General features: G+C 42.8%; 1 protein-coding gene across 1 annotated transcript in view; it reads left to right on the top strand.

The window, feature by feature from the left end:
- Positions 1–17,175, top strand: part of LOC311139364 (sperm acrosome membrane-associated protein 6-like) — a gene marked incomplete at its 5' end in the record, with an annotated part of 1,014,348 nt that overhangs the window by 713,590 nt on the left and 283,583 nt on the right. The window lies entirely within an intron of this gene.

Below are 17,175 nucleotides of genomic sequence, written 5' to 3'. Positions count from 1 at the left end.
TTGACACAGGCGTAAACGGACACACAGGGGACAAAACATGTAAACATGTGAAAACATGCTGTTTTGCACAACGCATGCAAAGAGAGGAAGCATTGGCATCAGCACACATCAATTGAGTATCGATACACGTATAACTAACTACATATGAGCTCGCAGCTTGTGTTTTTTTTATGTAAAGGGATTTTAGCTAGTACACCATCAGTGATGACATTTGGCCATTGTATGTAAATACATTATAACATACTATAACATATGGATTGAAAACAACCCTTATGGACTTTTACTGTTAGAGAGTTACATCTAGAGACAGAGGAAACGCTTTCCTAAAAAGACACACACACACACACATCACAATCCCTGCTTTATTTTATCACTTAATATCTTACCGATCGATCACTGTTCTAAGGATGTTATCAATAATTTGAAAGCTTGATTAACTTCAACGTTTCCACAACAATTCTCCACGTTTATACTCTCTCGAATTTTTAATTAACGCTTGCTTAATTAGTTCGAGATCGTTTGGGAGTAAGACGCTTTATTTTAGGGGGAGGGGTGGAAATTAACATAGAAATCTCGGCTGATAAATTGATATGTTATCAGGAAAGAAATGTTGTAGGAATTTCTTGGCGGAACGAATCATAAACAGACATCCATCAAAATAAGGCAGCTAGAGACAACATATAATTCTTTAGCAATATTATTTAATTATTTTATGCCTTTACAACCGTTTAAATGTTTTAGACTGGAATAATGAGAATGCAGTCATAATGTACTTTAGTACTGCCTCTTCACAAAGGCAAATTAAATTGCCTATTGCAAAATATTGTATCAAAAGGGCACAATAAACAAAATAGGCCAACAAACCACTATGTATCTCCCAAAGCCAAACAAATCATTTTAAACATCAGTAGGTCTGTCATCGGGCAAGTATAGAGCACCTTTGATATGAAAGTACTTGCTTTGTCTGTGGTGCAGTAGAGTCCCAGTCCTCCCTCTCATTGGATCTGTAAAGATAATCAAACATGATGCATCGACAATTTTAGATACAATTGCCACTTCCGCTGTTTTAGGGGTCAGTGAAATGAGTCAAAGGTCACAGGGGTCAAGGTCTGGGTGATGTGCTGAAGGTAACCTATATTCCAGACAAAAACGAAAGCTCTAACTGTGTATTAGTTTGGCATCAAATCTAAGACCTAATGGTGAATACACTAATGCATGTTCTAATGCAATGCTAGCACATAGAAGGCTTTTCATCCATGGAATCAGTTGAAGGATCAATAAGCTGGCATTAGCAACACTACTATTGGCCAACGATCTTCTAAGAGATCTGTGGTGACTTTGTCACCTGCAGAATACCTCATGTTAACATTTCAGAACCATGTACAGCGATGATAGCTGCATTCCGAGTTTCCAACCTTCAGCACTACAGGGCAATGGACTGGGACCGTCAGCCATATTTTAAACATTTTCTTTTAGAATTGTAAATAATCTACACCACTTAAGGGCTCTCTGAGACTTCTGGACAGACCAATGGAGAAATAACACATTATGATCAAACATGAGGTGAATAAAGTACACTAATTTATGTCAGTTGTTGTAGGTCCCTTATTAGAGGCCTAGTAAGCACTGACCGTGAGTCACTGGCTTTAGACTGTGATTTCAAATTATTGAAACACATTCAATCATACAACACAAATGTGATGATCTTTTACAGTATACAAACAACCCATGATAGTGGATGGAGAATGGATCAGCTTGGCCTGTATATACAGTGGGGGAAAAAAGTATTTAGTCAGCCACCAATTGTGCAAGTTCTCCCACTTAAAATGATGAGAGAGGCCTGTAATTTTCATCATAGGTACACGTCAACTATGACAGACAAATTGAGATTTTTTTTCTCCAGAAAATCACATTGTAGGATTTTTAATGAATTTATTTGCAAATTATGGTGGAAAATAAGTATTTGGTCAAATAATTGCTTGCCTACAAACAAGCAAGATTTCTGGCTCTCACAGACCTGTAACTTATTCTTTAAGAGGCTCCTCTATCCTCCACTCGTTACCTATATTAATGGCACCTGTTTGAACTTGTTATCAGTATAAAATACACCTGTCCACAACCTCAAACAGTCACACTCCAAACTCCACTATGGCCAAGACCAAAGAACTGTCAAAGGACACCAGAAACAAAATTGTAGACCTGCACCAGGCTGGGAAGACTGAATCTGCAATAGGTACGCAGCTTGGTTTGAAGAAATCAACTGTGGGAGCAATTATTAGGAAATGGAAGACATACAAGACCACTGATAATCTCCCTCGAACTGGGGCTCCACGCAAGATCTCACCCGTGGGGTCAAAATGATCACAAGAACGGTGAGCAAAAATCCCAGAACCACACAGGGGGACCTAGTGAATGACCTGCAGAGAGCTGGGACCAAAGTAACAAAGCCTACCATCAGTAACACACTACGCCGCCAGGGACTCATATCCTGCAGTGCCAGACGTGTCCCCCTGCTTAAGCCAGTACATGTCCAGGCCCGTCTGAAGTTTGCTAGAGTGCATTTGGATGATCCAGAAGAGGATTGGGAGAATGTCATATGGTCAGATGAAACCAAAATATAACTTTTTGGTAAAAACTCAACTCGTCGTGTTTGGAGGACAAAGAATGCTGAGTTGCATCCAAAGAACACCATACCTACTGTGAAGCATGGGGGTGGAAACATCATGCTTTGGGGCTGTTTTTCTGCAAAGGGACCAGGACGACTGATCCGTGTAAAGGAAAGAATGAATGGGGCCATGTATCGTGAGATTTTGAGTGAAAACCTCCTTCCATCAGCAAGGGCATTGAAGATGAAACGTGGCTGGGTCTTTCAGTATGACAATGATCCCAAACACACCGCCCGGGCAACGAAGGAGTGGCTTCGTAAGAAGCATTTCAAGGTCCTGGAGTGGCCTAGCCAGTCTCCAGATCTCAACCCCATAGAAAATCTTTGGAGGGAGTTGAAAGTCCGTGTTGCCCAGCGACAGCCCCAAAACATCACTGCTCTAGAGGAGATCTGCATGGAGGAATGGGCCAAAATACCAGCAACAGTGTGTGAAAACCTTGTGAAGACTTACAGAAAACGTTTGACCTGTGTCATTGCCAACAAAGGGTATATTACAAAGTATTGAGAAACTTTTGTTATTGACCAAATACTTATTTTCCACCATAATTTGCAAATAAATTCATAAAAAATCCTACAATGTGATTTTCTGGATTTTCTTTTATCATTTTGTCTGTCATAGTTGACGTGTACCTATGATGAAAATTACAGGCTTCTCTCATCTTTTTAAGTGGGAGAACTTGCACAATTGGTGGCTGACTAAATACTTTTTTCCCCACTGTAGCTCCCTCAGCTCAGTCCTGTAGGATCCAGTTGTTTGGTGGAAGTGTGAGTGTGATTTCCCCAGACCCTGCTCTCCAGGGACGTCCCGCTCCCCTGCCATCTCTCTGAGCCCGGCTGGTTAAATGGACAGGTCATTCATTCCCTGCTGCCTTTCAATCTCCCCTCCCTAGATAGGCCCTCACTGCCTTAAAGGCCACATTTCCCTGCCCATTACCTACAAGTCACAGGGAATATCTCAGCGCACTGCAGAATGATAACCCAATCAACACCGTCATAATCATCACCAGTAAATGGGGACAACTCACTCATAAGGAAATAAGGAATAACATAAAAATATAAATAAGATGAGGCTGATAAGAGTTTTACAAATTGTAAACAGAGAAGAAGTTCAATGAGAGGGCTGGTAAGTAAGCATTTCACTGATTCTTATCTCTACACCAACACCAGTGAGCTACAGATGTAGGATCTTAATTTGAGCCAGTTTGCTACCGCAGGAAAATAATCCTGCACCAACAGGAAATGTGAATTATTATGTGGATTATAATGAATGAAAATTTTTGTAAGGGTTGATATATTTTTCATAAGGGAAAATCAAGTCTGAAATTTCAAAGTGAAAATTACAAACTTCAGAAGTATTTTTAAACCTGAAATACATTACACGTTTTAAATGTCCTGCATCGCAGGAAAGTTTTCCTGCAACAGGGTGATCAAATTAAGATCCTACATCTATAGGGGCATCATTTAAATGAGTCAAATGAAATGGGTACCACCTCCCAAGAGCCTACATGACAGGCCATAGAGCTGTGTGCTGGGAATGAGAGATGATAAGAGTGTGCATTAAGTCTCTTGTCTGTGTTGATGATGGTGGTCTTGACTAGGCCGGTTAACAGTGTTATTAATAATCCTATGATCTATGAGCTTGTCTGATGTCAGTCAGCCATTAGAGACTTGCCTCTATGTTCTCCACACCTCGTTTCCTTCAAGCCCGTGTCGGCAACAGCGCAGAGACCCGTTAAAATAATTGTGCGTTAATGGGCAAAGAGTGGTGGGGGCGAGGGCGGTGAGGAGAGGAGAGGGGGAGGAGGGGGAGAGAGGGAAAGAAGGGTTTAAAAGGTAGGGTCATTATTTACAGGGATGATTAGATGCCTTGACTGACCCATGCCATGCATCTCACTCATCAGAGACAAATGATGGACAGATAGACGGACCAGAGATAAAGAGATGGAGAGAGAGTGGGAGGAATTAGAGACATAGTGAGAGAACATGCTTGTGAAACAGGGAGACGGCAGACAGACAGACAGGGAGAGGCCAAAAGAGAACAGAAGAAAATATGACGAGAGGAGACAGAAACAAAAAGAGTGAGAGAAAAAGAGAACAAGGTAGGGGTGCTCTGATAGGATGTCTAGGAGGCAGAGCGGTAGCCTACAAGGTAGGGGTGCTCTGATAGGATGTCTAGGAGGCAGAGCGGTAGCCTACAAGGTAGGGGTGCTCTGATAGGATGTCTAGGAGGCAGAGCGGTAGCCTACAAGGTAGGGGTGCTCTGATAGGATGTCTAGGAGGCAGAGTGGTAGCCTACAAGGTAGGGGTGCTCTGATAGGATGTCTAGGAGGCAGAGTGGTAGACTACAAGGTAGGGGTGCTCTGATAGGATGTCTAGGAGGCAGAGCGGTAGACTACAAGGTAGGGGTGCTCTGATAGGATGTCTAGGAGGCAGATCGGTAGACTACAAGGTAGGGGTGCTCTGATAGGATGTCTAGGAGGCAGAGCGGTAGCCTACAAGGTAGGGGTACTATGATAGGATGTCTAGGAGGCAGAGTGGTAGCCTACAAGGTAGGGGTACTATGATAGGATGCCTAGGAGGCAGAGCAGTAGCCTACAAGGTAGGGGTGCTATGATAGTATGTCAAGGAGGCAGAGCAGTAGCTTACAAGGTAGGGGTGCTATGATAGGATGTCTATGAGGCAGAGCGGTAGCCTACAGACAGAGTCAAGTGAAGGGGACGTTTAAGGGGCCTAATTGGAGCAGAATGAGCCATGAGAGGAGGGAGGAACTAAAGAACCCTGACTAGCAGGTCTCCCCTGACCTCTCTCTAACGCCCTCTCCTCCACCTCTACTTCCCCCCCCCCCTTCATTTCCTCTATTCCTTCCTCCCTGTCCGTCCCCCTCTCTTTCCCTTCCATCTACAAACAAAGTTGCCCAGTGTTGACTGGACTCTGGAGGCTTCAACAGGAAGGTGGGGGAGAGAGAAAGAAGGGGGAGAGAGAGAGAGATAGAGAGACAGACAGACAGACAGAGAGAGATTGAGAGAGAGAGAGAAAGGGGGGGAGGAGGAGATTGAAGCGTTTCTAATTTAAATAAACCCTTGGGCAGACTGAAACTGGCAGCAAGCTTCCCCTCCACGCGCCAGTGAAAGAAAGAGAAGAAGGGAAAAGGAAAGGAGAGATAGATAGATGGATATAGAGATGTCTCCATGTTGGTTTGGTTATCCGCATGGGAGAGCTAGGGGCGGGGGACGGGGGTCGAAGGGAATAGGCTAAAGTGGAAAAAGATAGGGAGGTATAGAGAGGGGAAAGAGAGGGGACTGATAGAAATAATGGGTTCCAAAGAGAAAGGAAAACAGAGGAGATACAGGGAGTGAAGAGGTAGGGAGGAAGAGAATAGGAGAGAGCTGTGGAAAGTTAGGCGTTAAGGAGAGAAGTCACTGTGTGTATGTGTGTGTATTTGTGTGTGTGTGTGTGTGTGTGTGTGTGTGTGTGTGTGTGTGTGTGTGTGTGTGTGTGTGTGTGTGTGTGTGAGAAAGAGAGAGCGAGAGGGAGAGATTGGGAAATAAGGGACAACGGTAGGAGGTCGTCCATTGGGAGGCCTCCAGTCCTGCTCCCTGTCTCAATCACACACAAACACACACACACACACACACACACACACACACATTCAAACAGGGTCTCTCAGCGGTGGGGCCGATTAGTCTCATCTCATCAAAAGTGGCCTGAAGTTTTTTGGCCTGTTCCCAGGACGTTGTGCTAGTCAGTCAGATTGTCTCCCCCTGCCCCTCTGCTTCAGCACAGCAGTGGCCCTCCCTCTCGCTCTCACTGGGCCACAGATCAACCACCTGGAGGGGTGGTTCAGTACAGCCTCTAGGCTGAGCTATCAGTGAAGTCTCTCTTTTGAATGCCTGAGAGTAAGGATTGTTGGCCAGTGATATCCTAAAGATGTATCTGTTCATGAAAAGTTTGTGGTTCGGAAAAAGAGCTGCATTTGGACTCATCTTGATTTTTAAAAAAATCCTGTCACTGCTCACCAGCGGAAGCAGTCAGTTCAGTCAGTTCAGTCTGTTCAGTCTGTTCAGTCAGTTCAGTCTGTTCAGTCAGTTCAGTCTGTTCAGTCAGTTCAGTCAGTTCAGTCAGTTCAGTCAGTTCAGTCTGTTCAGTCTGTTCAGTCAGTTCAGTCTGTTCAGTCTGTTCAGTCAGTTCAGTCTGTTCAGTCAGTTCAGTCAGTTCAGTCTGTTCAGTCAGTTCAGTCTGTTCAGTCAGTTCAGTCAGTTCAGTCTGTTCAGTCAGTTCAGTCTGTTCAGTCAGTTCAGTCAGTTCAGTCTGTTCAGTCAGTTCAGTCTGTTCAGTCAGTTCAGTCTGTTCAGTCTGTTCAGTCAGTTCAGTCAGTTCAGTCAGTTCAGTCTGTTCAGTCAGTTCAGTCAGTTCAGTCTGTTCAGTCTGTTCAGTCAGTTCAGTCAGTTCAGTCTGTTCAGTCAGTTCAGTCTGTTCAGTCAGTTCAGTCTGTTCAGTCTGTTCAGTCAGTTCAGTCTGTTCAGTCAGTTCAGTCTGTTCAGTCAGTTCAGTCAGTTCAGTCTGTTCAGTCTGTTCAGTCAGTTCAGTCTGTTCAGTCAGTTCAGTCTGTTCAGTCTGTTCAGTCAGTTCAGTCTGTTCAGTCTGTTCAGTCAGTTCAGTCTGTTCAGTCAGTTCAGTCAGTTCAGTCTGTTCAGTCAGTTCAGTCTGTTCAGACAGTTCAGTCTGTTCAGTCAGTTCAGTCTGTTCAGTCTGTTCAGTCTGTTCAGTCAGTTCAGTCTGTTCAGTCAGTTCAGTCTGTTCAGTCTGTTCAGTCTGTTCAGTCTGTTCAGTCAGTTCAGTCTGTTCAGTCTGTTCAGTCAGTTCAGTCTGTTCAGTCAGTTCAGTCTGTTCAGTCTGTTCAGTCTGTTCAGTCAGTTCAGTCAGTTCAGTCTGTTCAGACAGTTCAGTTCCCAGTAATAAACAGTAATAAAATAAAAACAGATGGAAAGAAGGCAAATGCCTTTCAGCCTCACCAATATATATTAAAAAACGATTAATGTAGGCTGTAGAAAACCAAAGCATCCTATTATGTTACCCTGTATTACATGAAGTATAGGCTATCACCTAGCTTCATAAGAGGAGGCACCGATCGAAGAAACAGGTCCTATGACATGCATGTAGACAAAAATGACAAGATGCGATTACACAGTCCCTGGAATAAAGGAGCGTGTGCACATAGCGAGACACGCGACTCTGTTTGTATATATGCAAGGTATGGAGAGAGAGAGAGAGAGAAGAGGGGGGAGAGAGAGAATGAGAGAGAGAAAGAGAGAGTGGGAGAGAGATCCCCCTCCTTTCTTCAAACACACACACACCGAGAACTGGCTCTGGCTTCGGCGGCGCTGGAGTGGAGCGGAGACGAGGGGAGAACCATAAATCTTCATATAGCGGCTGTTTTGATTAATGCAGCCGAGTCGAGCTAGGGGGCTGGACCTATCCCATTACGGCCTAATGGAAGATGGAGCGGCGCTGTCTCCACCACTAGGCCCCTGTCATTTGTTCCACTTTGCAGTCCATTTGGCCGAGAGACTACAAGCCACTCCATCAAAAATATTTTCAGAGTTAATTTCCGCCCGCTTAATTCGCCTTGATTCGGATTGCGTATCGAATGGCAGGATCGATTTTCGCCTGGCGTCTAAATTAAATAAAAGAGGGGGGTATACTATAAGTCTGCGTTTTCTTTCTTTTCTCTTTTCCATTCCATTCTTCCACCTCTTTTTCCAACCATCCTTTACTGTTGGTTCCCCTCATTCTTTTTTCTTCTTCGATGCATCTCATTTCCCCCCTCTCTCTTAGATTTTGATATGTTTGGGGAGGAGGAGGAGGAGGAGGAGGGAGAGTGGGCACATATCCTTGGGTGTAGTTACAGATGAAGGTAGATCTATTGAAAGACAAGTAGTTTAGGTTGATAGATTTATGGATTTGTCATAAATGATAAACGGATACAAATAAAGACACTGGTTTTGGGTAGCCTATGGGTTAAGTAGCATGATCCCACACGGAGAGTAGCCTCATGAAATGGGCTGATCATGGGTTAAATGTAGGCAGGTAGCTTATTATTAATAACACATAATAGTCTAATGTAAAAAAAAGAATAGTGGCCTAACCAAGACAAAAACAATGTGGGAAATGTGTAAAGAGAATGGATGGAAAACAGGATGGGGTGAAGAAGAATTGGATAGAGGGGAAAGTGGGGTAAATTAGGGGCATCGGGGTATAGAAGGTGGGAAAATAATAGGGGGGAAAGTACCATGAAAAGTAAATGAAAAAAAGGTAAAGAGCGCAGTGACAAATTGGTCGAGTGTGTCGCGAATTCCCTTTTAGATTTAAAGCCGCGTGTAGCCTATCGTCATATCTTTCCAGAGTAATTTATTTTCTCATTTCTCTCTCTCCCTCTCTCTTGGTCTCTCTCTGTGAATTTATCTGTTAGCCCCAACGCGGGCTCCAGTCACGTGCGATTGATGAGGGGAAAAAGTCAATACAAGTCTCCAGCGACAACTGTTTCCCCCGTCGGCCTCTTGAGTCTCTAGCACTATCTCTTCCCAGTTTCGCCTTTTATTTGTTTATTCGTAAAAGTTTATCTTTGTTTCTCCTTGTTTCCTTCCCGTCCTCTTTCTCTCTCATGTCTCTCAACCTTTCCCTTTATGTCACATTGCTTCATTTATTCTCCTCAGCAGTCAACATTTAGATATTGATTTGATTCTTCCTCCTTCTCAACTGTTCACACTGAAATGTATGATTAGCCTAAATCCCTCTCTTGTGTCCAGAGGGGAAGTTCTTTAGAAATATGAATACAGGCATAGACATACACATAGACATAGACATACACATAGACATACACATAGACATACACATAGACATACATGGACTCCTGTAATTTAACTTGCAATAATCTACAGGTTGGGGTCAATTAATTATATGTCACCACATTTTAATTATGTATGTTGACTACCACTCAGATAGCCTATTTTACAAGGTTTACTCCTGATGCTATTGTTATCCTTGAAGTTGGAGGGTCACAGTTGATAAGGCCTCTGCATAGCCAACCCTGAGGGGGTAAGACATGTCTAGATAGGAGGACTGATGACCGATGTCTCTACTAGTGATATGACCAGTGCACTCAACCCATCCCACGATATCTGTGTCTCTATTTCAGACCCCACATCTGTTATTGTATGATCTTTAAGAAAAACTGCCTGAGTACAGAATAATAAAATCAAAACACAACACACACAGTCAACAACCCTCTGGTAAGAAACACACCGTGTCAATATTAATCTCACTGACAGAAAGTCGAAATATGGCATCTGCCACACGTCATCTTCCCTCTCTCCTGTCTTTCTTTGTGGAGGAAGGAGAGATGGAGGGAAAGGCAGCAAGGGGGATGTTTGGGGTGAGAGAGAAACGGGAGGGTGCTTTAAATGGAGGAGATGGAGGGTCAGTGGAGAAGAGGGGAATTTTAAAGTGAAGATATAATGAAGTACAGGTCAAATGGTGTGTAAATAGTCTAGTTGCCTTGGTAATGTTTAGTGTGCTAGTTTGAGTTAATTCAGTAGGAAAGGCCTCAACATAATGCTAATGGCATCCAAACTAGGGTTAATAGTGTAAAAAGCATGGAGGGAAAATAACCATAACGCAGTAAATATATGTATTTATTGGTTGACGTGGAAATCCCGTACAAGATATTTCCCTTTAAGAAATTAGGCGATTGAAGGTCAAGGTCTGAGGTTCAACAAGTCTCTAAAATTGAGATCCAAAGCCTGTCTGTCTTCAGGGTTAGAATAACATCAGGATCTACACATTGTCAGGAATCACACTTGGAAGAGTTCAAACAATACAAACAAGTCCATTCTCTGTCCCTCTACATTTCATCAGTCTTCCTGTTTCCCATGCTTCCCCAAATATATCCACTATCCTCTATTTATCCCTCAATCATCTAAGCCTCTCCCCACCTCTCCATTCTGTTATCCTCCTCTCCCACTTGTTCCATCCTCCTTTCTTTTCTCTCGTCCTCTCCCCATCTGCCTCCTCCAATTGCCCCTCTCCCTCTTTCTCCCCTTCTCCTTTGGCTATACTGTGGTCACATCTCTGTTGCCGTTCCTTCGCTCGCTCCTTTCCTCTCCTCCTCGCTACTTTAATCTACCCTCCATTCTGCCCCTCTCTCTCCCCCTCCTCCCTCTCTCCCTTTCCCTCCCTCCCTCTCCCCCTCTCTCTCTCTCCCTCCCTCCCTCCCTCTTTCCCCTGTGATGAATGAGTCTGTCTGCTGGGTGCAGTTCATATTTACTGAGCAGGGGAGCGCACACTGTCAGTCTCTCTCGCCCTCCACATCTCTATCCCTCCCTAAACAGACAGAGGGAGCAAAAGGTTACATCGGGATGGAGGAGGAGGGATGCCACGGTCAGAGAGCCACAACAGCAGCCGCCGCAACAGATGCTAGCTGGATGATACAGCTGGACAAGCCCATAGTCAAGCAAAGAGAAAGTGGTTAGCAGTTCCTGTTAGCGATAGCCCTGGAAGTTCTCACCACATACACTACATGTCCTGACTAGGAAAACCTCTGGAACCATATAGGCTATAACTAAGGGCCTGAGTTTTTCTAGGTCAGCTCTTCAAAACACAGGCCATATCTATGTCAGAGGTTGTAAAACAAATAGTTGACAGCAACTGTCTAGGACAGGGGTTGTTAAACTTTTTCAGTCTGCCCAGCAAACCAAAACTGTTTCTGTGAAAGTTCCCAGAACATTTGTTAGGTCGTTCCAAATGTTCTCATAACACAAAAACTGTCCAGTCCTGCTGATGATTATAGAATGTTTGTATAAAACATTTGCCTGATGTTGCAAGAATATTCCTAGAACACATTACATTTGTTCTTTAAAGGTTCCCAGAATGTTTCATTAGGTCTATAGAAACAGTCTGGTGAGAACATTGTGGGGACATCACAAAATATGTTCCCAAAACACAAAAACTGTCCAGTTGTGTGGTTGATTCTACAATGTTTCTTTTAGGGTGCAAAAAACATTCACCTGATGTTACAGGAATGTTCCCAGAACACATTTAATATGTTCTTTAAAGGTTCCCAGAATTTATAAAAAAAAAAAAAAAAAAAAAAAAAAAACATTTGGTTATCATCCTAACGTTAGATAAAACCTTAACTAGAACTTAATGGGAATCTTAGCTAATGTTCTGGGAATTTTCCCGATTTGAGAAATTCAGTGTTTTCCATGGGCCCAAGCTCATGAAAACATGCCACCTAAGCAAGTGATTTTGTTGCAATTTTATAACAATTTTCTGCAATTCTACTCATTTTGCCATGGGATAGAGTGAAATCTTTGCAGTTTTAAAGGTAGACTCAGCGATATGACGTAGATGCATAATGTAAACAGCATAGTGGGTCAGCATAGTAGGTCAGTGTGCCCTGCATGCCCGGTTGGTATTCAGCCTTGATTACCTCAAGTTGAGATAGCTGTCTAGATTAATTTACCAATCTAAGAATTGTTCGCTGACATGGCTAATTGAGTGACTGTCAGTGACTGACATAACAAGAAGAAAACTGCTGAGGCACAATCAAATTTCGAAATTGCACCTTGTGTATTCTACTATTCTAACTCTCAATCATAAATTGAGAGCCCAAAGGGAGTTCCTAATAAATAAACAAATATATAGGCTATATATAATTTTTTTTTACTCTGACATGTCGTGATCCCCCATTAACATATCCGTGGCCCACTTTGGGTCGCGACCCATACTTTAAGTAGGCTGGTCTAGGAGGTGGTGACGCTAATGGGGGATAAACTGTTCTTATTTATCTATTTCTGAACAACACCGACCCCACTTATATACCCACAGTGTTCACCAGCCTCCTCATAGCACTCTTACCAAACAATTGAGTTGTTTTTTTCCTTCTTCTTTGTGTAAACCAATGGTTTTAGGCATCTTTGGAGTTGTGAGAGAATGAGGCGAGAGAACTGTTACCAGCTGCAGCCTATACCAAAGCCCCCCCAAAATACCCAGTTTCATCTACGCCTACACACCAGCGTCTCTCCAGAGTCTAACGAGATGTTTTGACCCGTATTTTGACCCCTTCATGAATGAGAGGAGTGGATGCGGGCCTGGTGGAGCCCAAAGGGACGGGCCGAGAGGGGCCCCAAAGCCCCCATAGAGCCACCCTCTCTTCCCACACACTGACCTCCAGGGCCGACGAGAGCCAAAACCACCGTACCACGACGACACCGGTGACACCGAAGCACCAACGCGTACAATGTGTTCCTCTGCCAAATTGACAAAAATATAGACAGTAAATACGAGGAAAATTGGATAGCTCAAATTACATCACAGAAAGAAAATCCCCCCAACTGGACTTTTATAGGATCCAATATGGGGTAATTCAATTTTCAGACTGCAACCTAAAAGACTACCAACTGTCTGTCAGGGGGACAGATTGAAAATGCTTTTGCCGTTTGTCTTTGGGATGTCGAAGGCTAAATAAATGTTTGGTTTCATGTTTCGATTTGTTGATGATTTGCAGTAGTATCAGCCATAGTACCATCTATATTGTACTGATGAAATATAATGTCATTGCCGAGTCAGACATTCATAGAGTATACTGGAGCACCATAAATACAGTGCATCTGATGCTGGGGAAAGATAATGGATGGAAAATAAGAGCCATAGAGAAAAAAATACATTATTGAAGGGAGGGAAGAGATGCATCATGCCATAATTATGTGAATATTACAGAAAATAGGACATAGGATGTAGGAGAGAGATGTTTGTCATTGGATACAATGACTGGTTCCAAAATAGGAAACAAAAAAGCATTGGCTGTGTTGTCTCTCTCTACAGGTTCTAAAAGCCTTTTTAGATGGAAAAAAAACACAGTGATAAATAAAAGGGGTGTATTCCACTGGTGGCATGTAACACTGCTCAACACTATAGATAAAAGAATACATGATCAAATGGAATAGAGAACTTCTGACTAGAGACCTTCTGATTCTGACATTCTGTGCTTATCTGAAACAATGTGCTAAGTCTGTTTACTGCCGTCTCTAGCTTGTGCCATCTAACGGCGCTCAAGCTCTTCTTCCTGCCTGCCCCTAACTCAGAGATGGAGAGATTTCCTCCTGTATTCCCTGGTTGAAGCATCCATCAACAGCTAGCGGTTTCCCCCTGCTGCCCCGAGAAAGGAACTGCTTGTCAATTAGGACCCTTCAGTGACAATTCACGGGTGAACTCATCTGCATTAAGGCAGTTCTGGGCTTCAAACTATGACACATCCGGCCATTACAGTACTAACCATAACAGAGACACTCACTCACTCAACATATCTACACACTAACACCTTTATCTGTGAGGCAGGATGCTTTCTCTGCTGCTGCCCTGTGTGTGTGTGTGTGTGTGTGTGTGTGTGTGTGTGTGTGTGTGTGTGTGTGTGTGTGTGTGTATGTGTATGTGTATGTGGATGTGTATGTGTATGTGTATGTATGTGTGTGTGTGTGTGTCTGTGTACTCTGTTTTATTCCCCCCCCCCCCACACAACCCCTGATCATATTTGTCCATCTTCCTGCCAAACCAATGGAACATTCCAAATATGTCTGCTGCACAATCCATCTCAATTTTCTAAATCTATTAACTTTCTTTGTGTGGCCTGCCTCCCCTAACGCCCGATCTTTAAAAACCGTGGTTGTTCAACAATTATGATAACTGCAACAGGGGAATTAGAAGATCCAGCCCATTTATCTCCCGGCCCCTCCTCTGCACAGACATGACGCGGCTAAATGAAAAATGGACACGGTTTAAAAAGTATTGATTCCAGCTTTAAACAAAGGTACACTCAATATTATTTAGCTCTAAATACATCTTTGTTATCTGTGCCCGAGTGGTAGTTACAGCTACGTCCTCATAATCGCGGTCATAAAAATAATAGAGCAATTCCCTTTGAATTGACCCAGACAAGCTTGTTTGGGGCCCTTGTCCAAGTGATGCATATCCAGGCTGAAAATGAATGTGTGAGTAAGGTTCACAGCTGATGACTGGCTTGCTTACTATAGGATACTATTAGGGACAAAAGTGTCTGTGGTCCTCAATGACCTGAGGAGTGGATTTAACACAAGTTCAAACGATACAAGTGATTTCAAGAATGCACAGCAGCAAATAGCTTAGCGCCTTTGAAAGGTGGGAATGGTAGTAGGTGCCAGGTGCACCGGTTTTTGTCAAGTACTGCAACGCTGCTGGGATTTTCCCGCTCAACAGTTTCCTGTATGCATCAAGAATGGTCCACCACCCAAAGGACATCCAGCCAACTTGACACAACAGTGGGAAGCATTGGAGTCAACATGGGCCAGCATCCCTGACACAACTGTGGGAAGCATTGGAGTCAACATGGGCCAGCATCCATGTGGAACACTTTCGACACCTTGTAGAGTCCATGCCCCGACGAATTGAGGCTGTTCTGAGGGCAAAAGGGGGTGCAATTCAATATTAGGAAGGTGTTCCTTATGTTTGGTATACTCAATGTATATCAGCAGAGAGGAAGAGGTGAAGCGAGAGGGTTCACTCTCACCAAAATCTGTCCAAAATAAGCCCAATGCGTTTCTATGGGCTTAAGCATGTCGTCTACCTTCCCGCCTTTGGGAAACTACTCCGGGCGGAGACATGAGCATCTCGTCATTATATACAGATCTCTGATATCAGTCACTGGCAATGAGTTGACTCATTGGTGATTTGGGGATTTGATTCATCTTGTGTTTTGCTGAAATATAAATAAACACACATACAGTGCCTTCAGAAAGTATTCACACCCCTTGACTTATTCCCACATTTTGTTGTGTTACAGCCTCAGTTTAAAATTGATTAAATTGAGATTGTGTGGCACTGGCCTACACATAATGTCAAAGTGGAATTATGTTTTTAGAATAATATTTACAAATTAATACAAAATGAAAAGCTGAAATGTCTTGAGTCAATAAGTATTCAACCCTTTTGTTATGGCAAGTCTAAATAAGTTCAGGAGTAAAAATGTGCTTAACAAGTCACATAATAAGTTGCATGGACTCACTCTGTGTGCAATAATAGTGTTTAACATGATCTGTAAGGTCCCTCAGTCGAGCAGTGAATTTCAAACACAGATTCAACCACAAAGACCAGGGAGGTTTTCCAATGCCTCGCAACAAAGGGTACCAATTGGTAAAAAAAGCAGACATTGAATACCCCTTTGAGCATGGTGAAGTTATTAATTACAATTTGGATGGTGTATCAATACACCCAGTCACTACAAAGATACAGGCATCTTTCCTAACTCAGTTGCCGGAGAGGAAGGAAACTGCTCAGGGATTTCACCATGAGGCCAATGGTGACTTTAAAACAGTTACAGAGTTTAATGGCTGTGATAGGAGAAATGGAGGATGGATCAACAACATTGTAGTTACTCTACAGTACTAACCTTATTGACAGAGTGAAAAGAAGGAAGCCTGTACAGAATAAAAATAATCCAAAACATGCATCCTGTTTGCAACAAGGCAATAAAGTAATACTGTAAAAAATGTGGCAAAGCAATTAACATTTTGTCCTGAATACAAAGCATTATGTTTGGGGCAAATCCAATACAACACATTCCTGAGCACCACGCTCCATATTTTCAAACATAGTGGTGGCCGCATCATGTTATGGGTATGCTTGTAATCGTTAAGGACTGGGGAGTTTTTCAGGATAAAAAAGAAAGGGAATGGAGCTAAGCACAGGCAAAACCCTAGAGGAATGCCTGGTTCAGTCTGCTTTCCACCAGACATTGGGAGATTAATTCACCTTTCAGTAGGACAATAACCTAAAACACAAGGCCAAATCTTCACCGGAGTTGCTTACCAAGAAGACAGTGAATGTTCCTGAGTGGCCGCGTTACAGTTTTCACTTAAATTTACTTTAATCTATGGTTGTCTAGCAATGATCAACAACCAATTTGACAGAGCTGGGGCAAATGTTGCACAATCCAGGTGTCGAAAGCTCTTAGAGACTTAACCAGAAAGAATCACAGTTGTAATCGCTACCAAAGGTGCTTCTACAAAGTATTGACTCAGTGGTGTGAATACTTAAGTAAATGAGATATTTCTGCATTTCATTTTCAACAAATTTGCTAAAAGTTCTAAAAACATGTTTTCGCTATGGGGTATTGTGTGTGGATGGGTGAGAAAAAAATACATTTAATCCATTTTGAATTCAGGCTGTAACACAAAATGTGGAATAAGTCAAGGTGTATGAATACTTTCTGAAGGCACTGTACATGCTATATTAATTCCTAGCATCTATTAGGCCTAAATTGTACAGAAATTGTAAGCTTCAAAACAGAAAACATCTACCTAATAAAATAATATATCAACATACAATTGTTTGAAATAATTTATTACATTGTGCAAGGTTTGCTTAAACAGCCTTAACATTGTTGTTTATATTTATTAGACAATGTAATGACTTAGTAGATA

Source organism: Coregonus lavaretus, assembly GCF_964263955.1.
Source record: "Coregonus lavaretus genome assembly, chromosome: 13".
Lineage (NCBI taxonomy): Eukaryota > Metazoa > Chordata > Actinopteri > Salmoniformes > Salmonidae > Coregonus > Coregonus lavaretus.
The sequence above is the reverse complement of the archived record's forward strand: the minus strand, read 5'-3'. Positions and strand labels throughout refer to the sequence as shown.